Genomic DNA, 11,656 nt, shown 5'->3' with positions numbered 1-11,656 from the left:
CTTGGAATCTGATCTTACGGCTCTGGACTTGATCTCCCCATATCGGTACTCATTGCAAATCGGTACTCAATTGCAGCAAGCAGGCATTAATAGGATCTATGCCTGCCCAGGACTCTCCCTTTTAGAGGGACTTCACAGCTCTCTTCTTAACTCTATAATCTGGCTTCTGACCTCATCTTTCAATCAAAATCGCTCTCTCTAAAGTGATCAGTGATCTCTTAATTACCAAATCAGTGAACTTTTCCTGCTTTTTTATCTCTCTGCAGCTTTTGACACAATCAAAATCACCCTCTTGAATTTGATACTCTTTTCTCTCTGCCTTGGGGCAGGCTAGGGTACCAATCCCAGAGTTGGGAAGACTCATCTTCCTGAGATCAGATCTGGTCTCTTAGATGTGTGACCCTGGGCAAGTCACTTAATCCTGTTTGCCTCAGTTCCTCATCTATAAAATGAGCTGGAAAAGGAAATGACAAACCATTTGATTATCTTTGCCAAGAAAACTCCAAATGGGGTCATAAAGAGTGGGATATGACTAAAGCGAATGAACAACAACAAAATCTCCCTAGATTTCCATGATGTTGCTACTGTTTTCTGGATCTGCTCCCACAAGTCTGCCCATTCTTTCAGTTTCCTTCACTGTATCTTCACCCAGGTCATATTCACAAATAGTGAATGTTCCCCAGGATCTGTCTTAGCCTCTATACCTTTACACTTTGGCTTCTCATCAATTCCCATTGACTCAGTTATCTCTATGCTGATGCTTCTCTGATCTACTCATCTAGCCCTACCCACACTCCTTACCCCCAAACTCTTATCTTCATCTGCCTATTGCATATCTCAAAATGGAAATTCTACAGATATCTTAAACTGAACACTTCCAAAACCTTTCTTTCCCCAACAAAAACTTCTCCCTTTCTGAACTTCTGATTACTGCTCACCTACTCAATAAGCTCCAGTGGCTCCCTATCACCCCGTGATCAAATATAAAATTCTCTCTTTTGGCTTTTAAAGTCCTGCCCCTTTCCTACCTTTTCTAAGCAGGACATGTTGTCTTCCAACTCTGATGTCTGGAATTCTTTCTCCTTCTTCACCCCTACTCCCAGTCTTGGTCTTCTGACTCTCTTCTTAGTTTCAGCTAAAATCTCAGCTTCTACAAAAAGCCTTTCATGAAACCCCCTTTGTATGAGTGACTTCTTTCTGGTGCTTGTCCTCAATTCGTCCTGTATGTATCTTGTTTGTATATAGTTGTCATTTGCTTGTTTGTTTTTATAAAAACTCTTACCTTCCATCGTAGAATTGTTCCAAAGCAGAAGAGTGGTAAGAGCTCGGCAATGGGAGGTAAGTGACTTACCCAGGGTCACACAGTTAGGAGGTGTCTGAAGCAAGATTTAAACTTAAGACTTCCCATCTCTAGGCCTACTGGGTCATCTAGCTGCCCCCTTGTGTATATAGAGTTATTTATACCTCATCTCTCCAATTAGACTACGAGCTCCTGGTTTTTGCCTTTCTGTCCCGCTGTGCCTAGCACATGCTAGGTGTTTCAGAATTGCCTATAGACTGACTACAAAGCACTTTCCTCACAAGGGTCTTATGAGGGAGGAAGTGAACATAGTCTTCCTTAAATATGAAGAAAGTAAACTCTAGTGAAGTTCAGTGACTGGTCCAATGTAGCAGCTGGGCTAGGGTTCAAACTCAAATTCAGAGTTCATTCTCTCACACCTTGCTGCCTTCAACCTTTCCCCCAGGCTTCCACGGCCCCCAAGAGCAGCTGCCAATCCTAACCCACATCCTGTCTGACATCCCATTCTAAGCCAGCACCTGCCCTGATACATACCCAGCCAACCCTTGGCTAATCCCACCACCTGCCTCCTACTCTGGTTGGGCTGAGTTTTTCAGCCAGGTTCTCAAGAGCTCAAACCTCCATATGAGTCAGAAGTGTGATGTGGCTTCTCAGAAAACTCCCACAATTTAGGCTACATTCAAAGAACTATATAATGCCCAGATCCAGGAAGTAGATGTTCTTTTGTCTTCTGTGCTGGTCTGATTACATCCAGAGTGAGATCTACCCAACTTTCCAAAAGTTCATTTCTAAGCTGATTGGAAAAACAAACAAAATTATTCACAAAAGTCACCTCTTCCAGGAAGCTTCTATTTATCACCCTACTTCTTGCTAATCATTTTTTTTTAAAAACCAACAAAGATTAATTTTTTCAATTAAGAAGCATTTATTTTTTCTTCTTTACACTTGTATTCTAACACCTCCCCCCAAAATCCATATACATTTCAAAAGTAAAAAATCAAACTTTTGTGACCAATAAGCTTTGTCAAGCCAAATAAATTCCCTCATTGGCCATGCCCTAAAAATATATGTCTCATTCTGCATATTAAGTCTATTGCCTCCTTGTCAGGAGGTGGGTAACATGCTTCATCACTGGTCCTCTGACATCATGACTGGTCATTGCATCGGCTAATTGCTCTCTTCCCAGGATCTTCAGCAAAGATGGATTTAGTTTGAACCAGTCATTCACATTTTAAAATATTTTTCTTTTGCAAATGTTTTGAAGTCATGTCATGCTGATGAGTCCTACTTCCTTAGAAATTTCTCAAATATGGGAACTGGGCTTTTCCCATTAAGAAAAAAAATCATAAGATGACAGAATTCAAGTTGGATTGGGCGTTAGAGATCATCTAGTTACTTAAACCTCCTTATTTTTCAGGAGAGGAAACTGAGACCTTGCACAGTTAAGTGGCTCACCCAAAGACGGCCAGACAGGGAGCCAGGATTCAGACCCAGATTCAGTGTGTCACGATAGTGACCAAAGGAGCAAGGACAAGAGGTACTTGTGAGGGTTGTATAGAGAGGAGACATTTCATTTAAAAAAGTTTTGGCTTTCAGGGAATTGCAAACTTGGTATGATTCAACACTATTACATCAGTGCCCAAAAGAATCACAGCAAGAAGGGAATGATGATCCCACCATTCTCTACCCTGGTCAAAGTCCATCTATGGAGCTATATTCGGCTTCATGTACAGTGTTGTATCTGTACATGACAAGTAGCAGGAGAAAGACTAAGAGGGAAAGGAGGCTGGATCCTATGCTTTATTGTGAAAATAGGTTGAAGGGGATAGAGCACCAGGTCTGGAGTTGGGAGGATCTGGGTTCAAATGTGGCCTCATATATTTCATAGCTATGTGACCCTGGGCAAGTCACTTAACCCCCATTGCCTAGTCCTTACCACTTTTTTCTTAGAATTGAAACTTTTAAAAAATGTTATAAAAAAATAGGTTGAAGGGGATCAAGGATGTTTAGCCTAGGAAAGAGAAAATTTGGGGTTATGGGGATAGGATCAGCACCTTCCAGTACTTGAAAGATTCGACTTGAAAGCTTGACTGCAAGGGGCATATTATCAAAGGGCAATTCATAGAAGACGAAGAAAGCTATATATTTCTACTCAGTCACAGAAGAGAAGAAGGCACGAATGGGTCACAACTGGCACTGTTAAAGGGAGTTCCCACATAAGTGAGATCACTGATCTATGAGAATATTGAGGGAAGAAAAAGAAAAACCCAACTTCCTAACAATTAAATCCATCCAGGAATGGAAAGGGCCACCCTAGGGAAGTTATGAGCTCTCCATCGCTGGAGGTCTTCAAGCAGAGGTTGGAGGACCATTAACAGGGATGTTAAAGAGAAGGATCTGTGATTCAGGAAGGATTTGGATGAAATGCCCTAGGACTCTTCCAGCCCTCAGATTCCAGGAGTTTGTGACAATGTTGGATCCATGCGCCTCCTCCCTCTGTCTTTCCAAAGATGCTTGGTCTAGTTTGAATGTCTAACTTCCCAACCCTGGCCACAACCCCCAATTCCACAGTGGAAAAAGAGAATGGAAAAGAAATAGCTGTCCAACCCCCCTCCCCTTTTCTTTCCCACCTTCCCCACTTGACCTTTCAACATCAACCAATGGAAAATCCCACCAGACATCCCTTCTGTGGGTGACAACCAGTCTTACCCCCATCAAAGGCATCTGCAGTCCCCTGACCAGGGAATGCTGTTCCCAAATGACCTACCTGACCACACTCTGTCTGCAGAGAGACGGCAGTGGTGGCTGGAGAGGACCCTGATGGCTCCAGCCAGATCCTGGCTCTTTCTTCACTCTCCTCTGCCATGGCTGGGGGGAAGGGGAATGGGGAGAGAGAGGAAGCTCTCTGCTCTCTCTCTCTCTCTCTCTCTCTCTCTCTCCCCTGACAACTCATCCATCAAAAGATCTGGGAGACCCCCCACAGGGATGGCCAGTCCCCAGGATGGCTGGGGAGCTTCCCAAGGGCTCCTCTTCCTGCTTTCCCCCTTGCCTCCAGGGATTTGGGTCCAAAGTGTCTGTGTCTACATTTGTGGGTCCCTGTATGAGAGAGCCAGGAGCAGCAACACCCCCCCCCAACCTTTCCCCAAGTCCCCTGCGTGTGCGAGTCAACATTTGGGGACTCTGATTTACGGGACTTCTGCACAGTTATAAAATATGCTGTGTTAAGCATCAGCATAAAAATAATATATAGGTTACTGCAACATTTTTATGACCTTAACCAGATCCGCCCTGTAATGCTGTCCCCCTTGACTGCTTTACTCCTGCAGGTGAAAAAACATATTATTTCAGCGGCCTGGAAGCAGCTGTTTGAGCCCAGGCGAAGATGCTGTGGGTAGGAAGCGTCAGGAATAGAGGAGAAAGGAGCAGGCTCAATTTCAGGCTCAATGCAGTGTCTGGGTCAACTGCTGACCCTCTGGGCCACTGAGATCACAGGGCAAGGGTGTTTGTGAGATCTCTAAACACCTTTGCTCCCTGGACAAGTAGAGAAGGAAAAAAAATCCTGCCTCCTCCATGTCTCTGTGCCTTTACCAAGATTTTTTTTAAGCCCTTAACTTCTGTCTTAGAATAGAGACTAAGCATTAGTTCCAAGGCAGAAGAGTAGTAAGGGCTAGGCAATTGGGGTTAAGTGACTAGCTAGGAAGTATCTGAGGTCATCTTTGAACCCAAGACCTCCTGTTTGTAGCACTGGCTCTCAATCCACTGAAATACCTACCTGGCCCCATCACTGATTCTTTTAATTAAAATTTTATTAATGCCCTTCATTCATGTAACATGACCATTTCTGGAAATATTGCCTCCCTTTATCCTTTGTCCTCAAGCCAAAGAATAATTTAATCCCTCTGTGCAATGAAGGAGAATAAAATATTTAAGCAAAACATCCTATTTGGTGCCCTCACCTGATTGTGTATACAACCCTTCTGTCCTAGTAGGAAACCCATCTCTTTGTTGAGGCCAGGGAGGAACATTCCTTCTGTTCTCTGAGACTATTACTGGTTATTCAATAACTCAGAATCTGGTTTCCTTGGAGTGATATTCTCATTTCTTTTATGGTTCTGGTTCTGATTATTTCACTGCTCATCAGTTCATATACATCTTCCGATGTTTCTCTGAACATTTTCTGCAAGCTCATTTCCCCCTCGGCTGACACCTGCATAATGTGACATCATGTTCTGTGCTGTTATATAAATGAAATGGTACTCTGAACAGGCTTGCCAAGTTTTAAGGACTGAGTTCAAATCTTGCCTCTGTCCTTTACTGGGCAAGTAGGAAGCTAGAGGACCTCAACACAGGAAGACCTAAGTTCAAACCCAACCTTAGACATTTATTAGCTGTGTGTGTCCCTGGACAAGTCACTTTAACCTCTGTCTGCCTTAGTGTCCTCGACTGTAAAATGGGAATAATAAGAATACCTACCTCCCAGAGTTATTGTGAGGATCAAATGAGATATTTGCGAAGTGCTTTGCAAACCTTAAAGCAATATTTTAGTTCTATTACTGTTATTATTGCTATCTGTATAACCTTAGCCAAATTACTTAACCTCTACATCTAAAGTCAGACACAACAGAAACAACTAAACGACAACAACAAATAAAGAAAATACGAGGAACTCAAAGAAATTTGAAAATCATTCAATCAATCAACATATTAGGGTAGCTAGGTGGCACAGTGGATAGAGTGCTGGGTCTGGAGTCAGGAAAACTCAACTTCTTGAGTTCAAATCCAGCCTCAGACATTACCTGTGTAATCTTGGGCAAGTCATCTAACCTTGCTTGCCTCAGTTTCTTCATGTGTAAAATGAGCTGGAGAAGGAAATGACAAACCACTCTAGTATCTTTGCCAAGAAAATCCCAAATAAAGTTGCAAAGAGTCAGATATGACTGAAAACAATAGAACAACAAAAAATGGAGAAGGGAGTTGGAAGTCAATAATCTCTAAGATTCCTTCCAACTCTAAACTATAAGCTTAACTAAATAAACTATGTAGGATAGCCCAAAACTCAGGATACGTAGGGGTAGCTAGGTGGCTCAGTGGAATGAGAGCCAGCCTAGAGATAGGAGATCCCTGGTTCCATGTCCTCAGATACTTCCTAGTTGTGTGACCCTGGGGCAAGCCACTTGACCCTTCTTGTCTAGCCCTAACTGCTCTTCTGCCTTGGAATGAATACACAGTATTGTTTCTAAGACTGAAGGTAAAGGTTGTTTTAAACAAACAAAAAATCTACTTATTGCCCATTATATGCATATTTATATATAATCTGTAAGTATATATCATATATATATAAGATGTGTGTATATATGTGTGTGTGTACACACACACACACACACAAGATCTATATATAATAAAGGCAAAAATTCGGCACAAAAAGTTGAGGTAGAACATCACTTGAGGCTTTGTTTTTCTCTTTCCTTTTTCTTTTCATTTGCATGGGATACCTAAAGAAAAAAGAGGAAAGAAGGCATAAAGAAACTCTGAAGCCTCAAACCCAAATGACTCTTGGTAGTTTTCTATAAGACTTTCTCTAAAATTGATTTTGAAGGAGAATAGATTGGCAAGAGAAAATGACAGTAATTGAAGACTCCTTTCTAAAACTAAGTAAGTCAGAAACTTGATACAGAGATAATACTTGAGATAAGCTCTAGGCAGGAGGTGTAAAGACAAAAGAAATGTCTGTGGGTTCTGCTCCATTTCTGTATTCCAAAAAAGGTAGACTTTTCCAGGAAAGATTTCTTTTGGAGATAGAAATGTTTGAAGACCAGGACTCTGGAAACGGAAATATTTCTGTATCTAGTCTTTATCCTAAAAGACTGAAAGTGGAACTTACTTCATCTCTTGGGTGGAAGAGTAATATCTTAGGTGAGGACTCAGGCTGAAGCTAGAAAGTAGAAGCGGGTGGAAATTCAGCCACCACCTGCCCAGCAATAGCCACAAAACAAGTAGGGCAGAGATTCCTCATCATGGGAGATCACATGAAACCAGAGCACCAACAACAGAAAACATTTGCCCTGCAGCTTCAGGGGTGTGAGTTGTTCTTCCTAGAATCTGCCCTAGCCACATTTGTTCCCCATATGTGTATCTCTCCGTGTATGTTTCTTAGTTATGTCTAATGTTTGTGGTAGAAATGTTTGCTACTTTTCTTACTCTGTTATTTCATTAAATGGTTTTTATTTAAACTAGATGTTGTCAATGGATGACTAGTAAAAGTAAACACATTGATGGGGGCTCATTAGCTATGGTTGTGAGTACGTGAGCCCACATAGTAACTTGAATCTGAGGTAGCTTTTTCTGGGAGGTTCATGTACGAGATGGGCTGACTATTAGGTCCTACACTATTTAGGGAGTGAAGGGAAAAGGAGAAGAAAGATTAAAGGAACTGCTATAGAAATATTTTAGTAGAGAGAACTTTAAACAGTTAAAAGGTGGAGGGAATCAGGAAAGGTTATGCAGAGGAGGTAGGATCTGAATTAAGAATTTATTTGCTGAATTAATTTAACAAATACACAAGAAAGTATCTATTGGTTTGTCTTAGACTTTGCCCTCAGTTTTCTTCTGATGAACATATTGTTATTATTATTTTAAACCCTTACCTTCTATTTTAAAATCAAAACTGGATATTGGTTCCCAGATAGAAAAATGGTAAAGGCTAGACAATGAAGGTTAAGTGGCTTACCTAGGGTCACACAGCAAGGAAGTGTCTGAGGCCAGGTTTAATTGCTGGACCTCTCTTCTCTAGGCTTGGCTTTCAAACCACTGAGCCACCTTGCTGTACCCTGATCAACACATATATTAATGATTTGGGTGAAATTTACAAGAACATGATTTCAAATCTGAAAGAGATAGAGCTAATATACTAGATGAAAGTCAGGATCCAATAATATATTGATTGGAAAGAATAAGAGACTAAATCTAAAAAGATGAAATTTAATGGCTGAGTAAATGTAAAGACTCGTATTTGGATTTAAAGAATCAAAGGCAGACATAGAGTACTTTTCCATCTAATTTGCAGCTGACACTTTCCATATATCTTGTCTCCCCCTTTAGAATGTGAGTTCGTCGAGAGCATGGATTGTCTTACTTCTCTCTTGGTATCCCTAGTGCTTAGAAAATGTTTTGTACATCATAAATGCTAAACAAATGCTTTCCCCATTCATTCAATCAATATAAATGAGCAGTACCATATAATAGTCAAAGGAAACCAAGTCCTAAGATCCTTTTGATTCTACAATTTATGGTTTCCTTTGGAGGTGGCGTAATGGATAAAGTAGTTCAAATCTGATCTCAGACATTTTACTTATTCACTGTGTGCCCCTGGGAAAGTCACTTAACCCTGTTTGCCTCAGTATCCTCATCTTTAAAATGAGCTAAAAATGGCAAACCATTCCACTGTCATTGCCAAGAAAATCGCAAAGAATCAGACACAAATAAAAACAAGAAAATTGGATGTAATAGTCCATGTTCTGTGCCCCAAGTTCCTCCTGAGCTCTGTCTGTTCCTCTCATTTTGTATTTCCCAAGATTCCTCCTAGCTTTGCCCTTCAATATCCTAAGATCCCTCTGGGTGTTACATTCCATATCATACATCTCAGGGTCCCTCCTAGCTCTTACATTCTATGTTCCAAGGTACCTTAGCTGTTGACTAAGGGTATGTTGGGTAAGGGTTAGTTAGTTCTTTCCCTTTTCAATGAAGATGGCTTTTTCAGTTATTAACTTATAAGCAAATCTTTAGACTTTGGTGGGCCCACGCTAAAGCCCAACTGGGAAAACAAGAACAGGAGGAGGATGCCACACTACAAACTGTGATTGAAACTTCCTCAGCTCCTAGTGCCAAAGGTTAACCAAAGCTGCCTTTGAGGTGGAAGAGCCATTGAGCCTCCCACAGGAGATAATATTTATGCAGCCCCCTGGCCCAAAGAAACCTCACGGCCCTTTGGAAACACGATCTCATAAATCGATTTGACTGGTTGCTCCTGGCTGAAATTAGAACAATGGAATATCAGTCATAGCACTATGCTATTGCAAAGAAGGCTCTATTGGGATTGGAGCAAGGCAGAAGGCACATCGGTGGCAAAAGATGTTCTATTATATTTGTGACAGGGATCTAAAGTTTCTGGGATACCACCCTGAGTTTGTCTCTGGTGACCCCTCTGTTGCCTTGACCACCTACTTACCCCACTGCTATGCTTGGATGGGCAACAAGTGGTTACTGGCTTTACTAAACCACCTATAAATTTTCATCAGTTTATAATCTCCCTATTCACCTTGTGTTTCAAATCCCTATTAACCATTTTTCTTCTGGTCTAGGTTCAAAGACTATTCTCTTTGGTAGAAAAAAAAGAAGGAAATGAAAGTTGAGCAATTCTGTCTTCTTCAGGTAAAATTGAATTGGCTCTTTTATATTGTTTCTCATTTGTTGATATTTAACTCTGATGTTGATGTCTAACACTCGATTAACCTTATACCTTATCTCCTGAAATAGAATTGCAGCTCCATCTGGGTAAGGACTATTTACAGTATTATATTTCTTTTTATCTCCTATAGTATCCATCCACTGTGCATCCTACACAATAGATACTCAATAAACCTTATTTGATTATCAATTGAATGATGACTTTGTGGAAAGGCCTATGAGAGCTATGAAGATATGTGTTTAAAATAAGACTAAGAGAACCAGGAGAACATTATACACAGAGACTGATACACTGTGGCACAATTGAATGTAATGGACTTCTTCTGCACTAGCAGCAATGCAATGATCCAGAACAATTCTGAGGGACTTATGAGAAAAAAATGTTATCCACATCCAGAGAAAGAACTGTGGGAGTAGAGACACAGAAGAAACACAACTGCTTGATCACATGGACTGATGGGGATATGATTGGGGATGTCGACTCTAAACTATCACCCTAGTGCAAATATCAATAATATGGAAATAGGTCTTGATCAATGACACATGTAAAACCCAGTGAATTGCTTGTTGGCTATGGGAGGGGGTAGGAGGAGGGGAGGGAAAGAACATGAATCAGGCAACCATGGAAAATATTTCTTAATTAATCAATAAAATAAATGAGGCTCAGAGCCACAAGATCAAAGGGAATTGTGACTCCTGTCTTGTAAACTTTGTAGAACTAAATGATCTTTTTCATCTTTATTCTCCTCTGGCCAATTTTATGGACTTATGACTTTTGGTTGCCCTTTTTACACATAAATGGACCCTGGATATTGATAATGTGAAAGTTGTGGATTGGTTGGGATGGGATTAGTTGCTGGAGACTGCAAATGAGGGGATGGTAGTAATAAAACTGTTTTGATGGTATTGATGGTGATGTTGGTGATGTGGGTGGTGATTTTTGTCATGAAATGACAGCAATTATACTCATGCTGGTTATATTGATAACAATGTTGACAATGGTGATGATGGTAATGATGTTGGGGAATCAAAGAATTGCCATTTTTTTTCCCATTGGTGACAAAAAATGATGGCATCAATTGGCCAGGCTATAAGAAAATAGGGACCCAGAATGGAAGGGAACTGGTCACATTTAAGAGTTGTTTCCTTTTCTATTGTCTGACTGATTTATCCTTTACTGACCAGACCTCTAAAGATGGAAGAGGAATTGAATATCTACAAAAGCCCTGTTTCTGTGGCCTCTAAGCCTTATTCTTAGTATCTCTTCTCAGTTCAGAACTAGAGTGACTCTCCAGCCCTACCTCCAATTCCTAGGGTCAGGGTTTTCAGATATCATTTGTCTGCCATCTTTATAAAGGCCTGCCCACTTCCCTAGGTTCATCAGAGATATAGTTATCCAGAGACCACTTGCTAGTGTACAACACCTAACAATAATATACACACATTATATTTTCACCAACCCAAGAGGAAATGTCATTCCCTCATATTCCCTTGATTTACTATGGCCCAAATCTTATAAGTCTCTGCTCTCCTTCTCAGCAGGTTTCATTTCCTCTGTTGACCCCTATTAGAAAACTGGCCTGGTGGGAAGGAGAGGAGGTTGTTGGGAGGGAAGGGAGGGGAACCAGTGCTGAGTGGAGTCACATAATCTGAGCATTCTTTTAGTATTCCACTCCCCCCATCCCAATCACCCCCAGAAGTTCCCTTGATGAAGTTTGGTTCTCCCGGTTCCATGTGTCCATACTCCTCTCAGTTCTTGGACATGATGAAAAGCTTTAATAGTCATCACCAGAAACAGGAAGAAAAGAAAGGAAGGAAGGAAGGAAGGAAGGAAGGAAGGAAGGAAGGAAGGAAGGAAGGAAGGAAGGAAGGAGGGAGGGAGGGAGGGAGGGA

The sequence above is a fragment of the Gracilinanus agilis genome, chromosome 1 (assembly GCF_016433145.1).
Source record: "Gracilinanus agilis isolate LMUSP501 chromosome 1, AgileGrace, whole genome shotgun sequence".
NCBI classification, from domain to species: Eukaryota; Metazoa; Chordata; class Mammalia; order Didelphimorphia; family Didelphidae; genus Gracilinanus; species Gracilinanus agilis.
Note: the sequence above shows the minus strand (reverse complement) of the source record.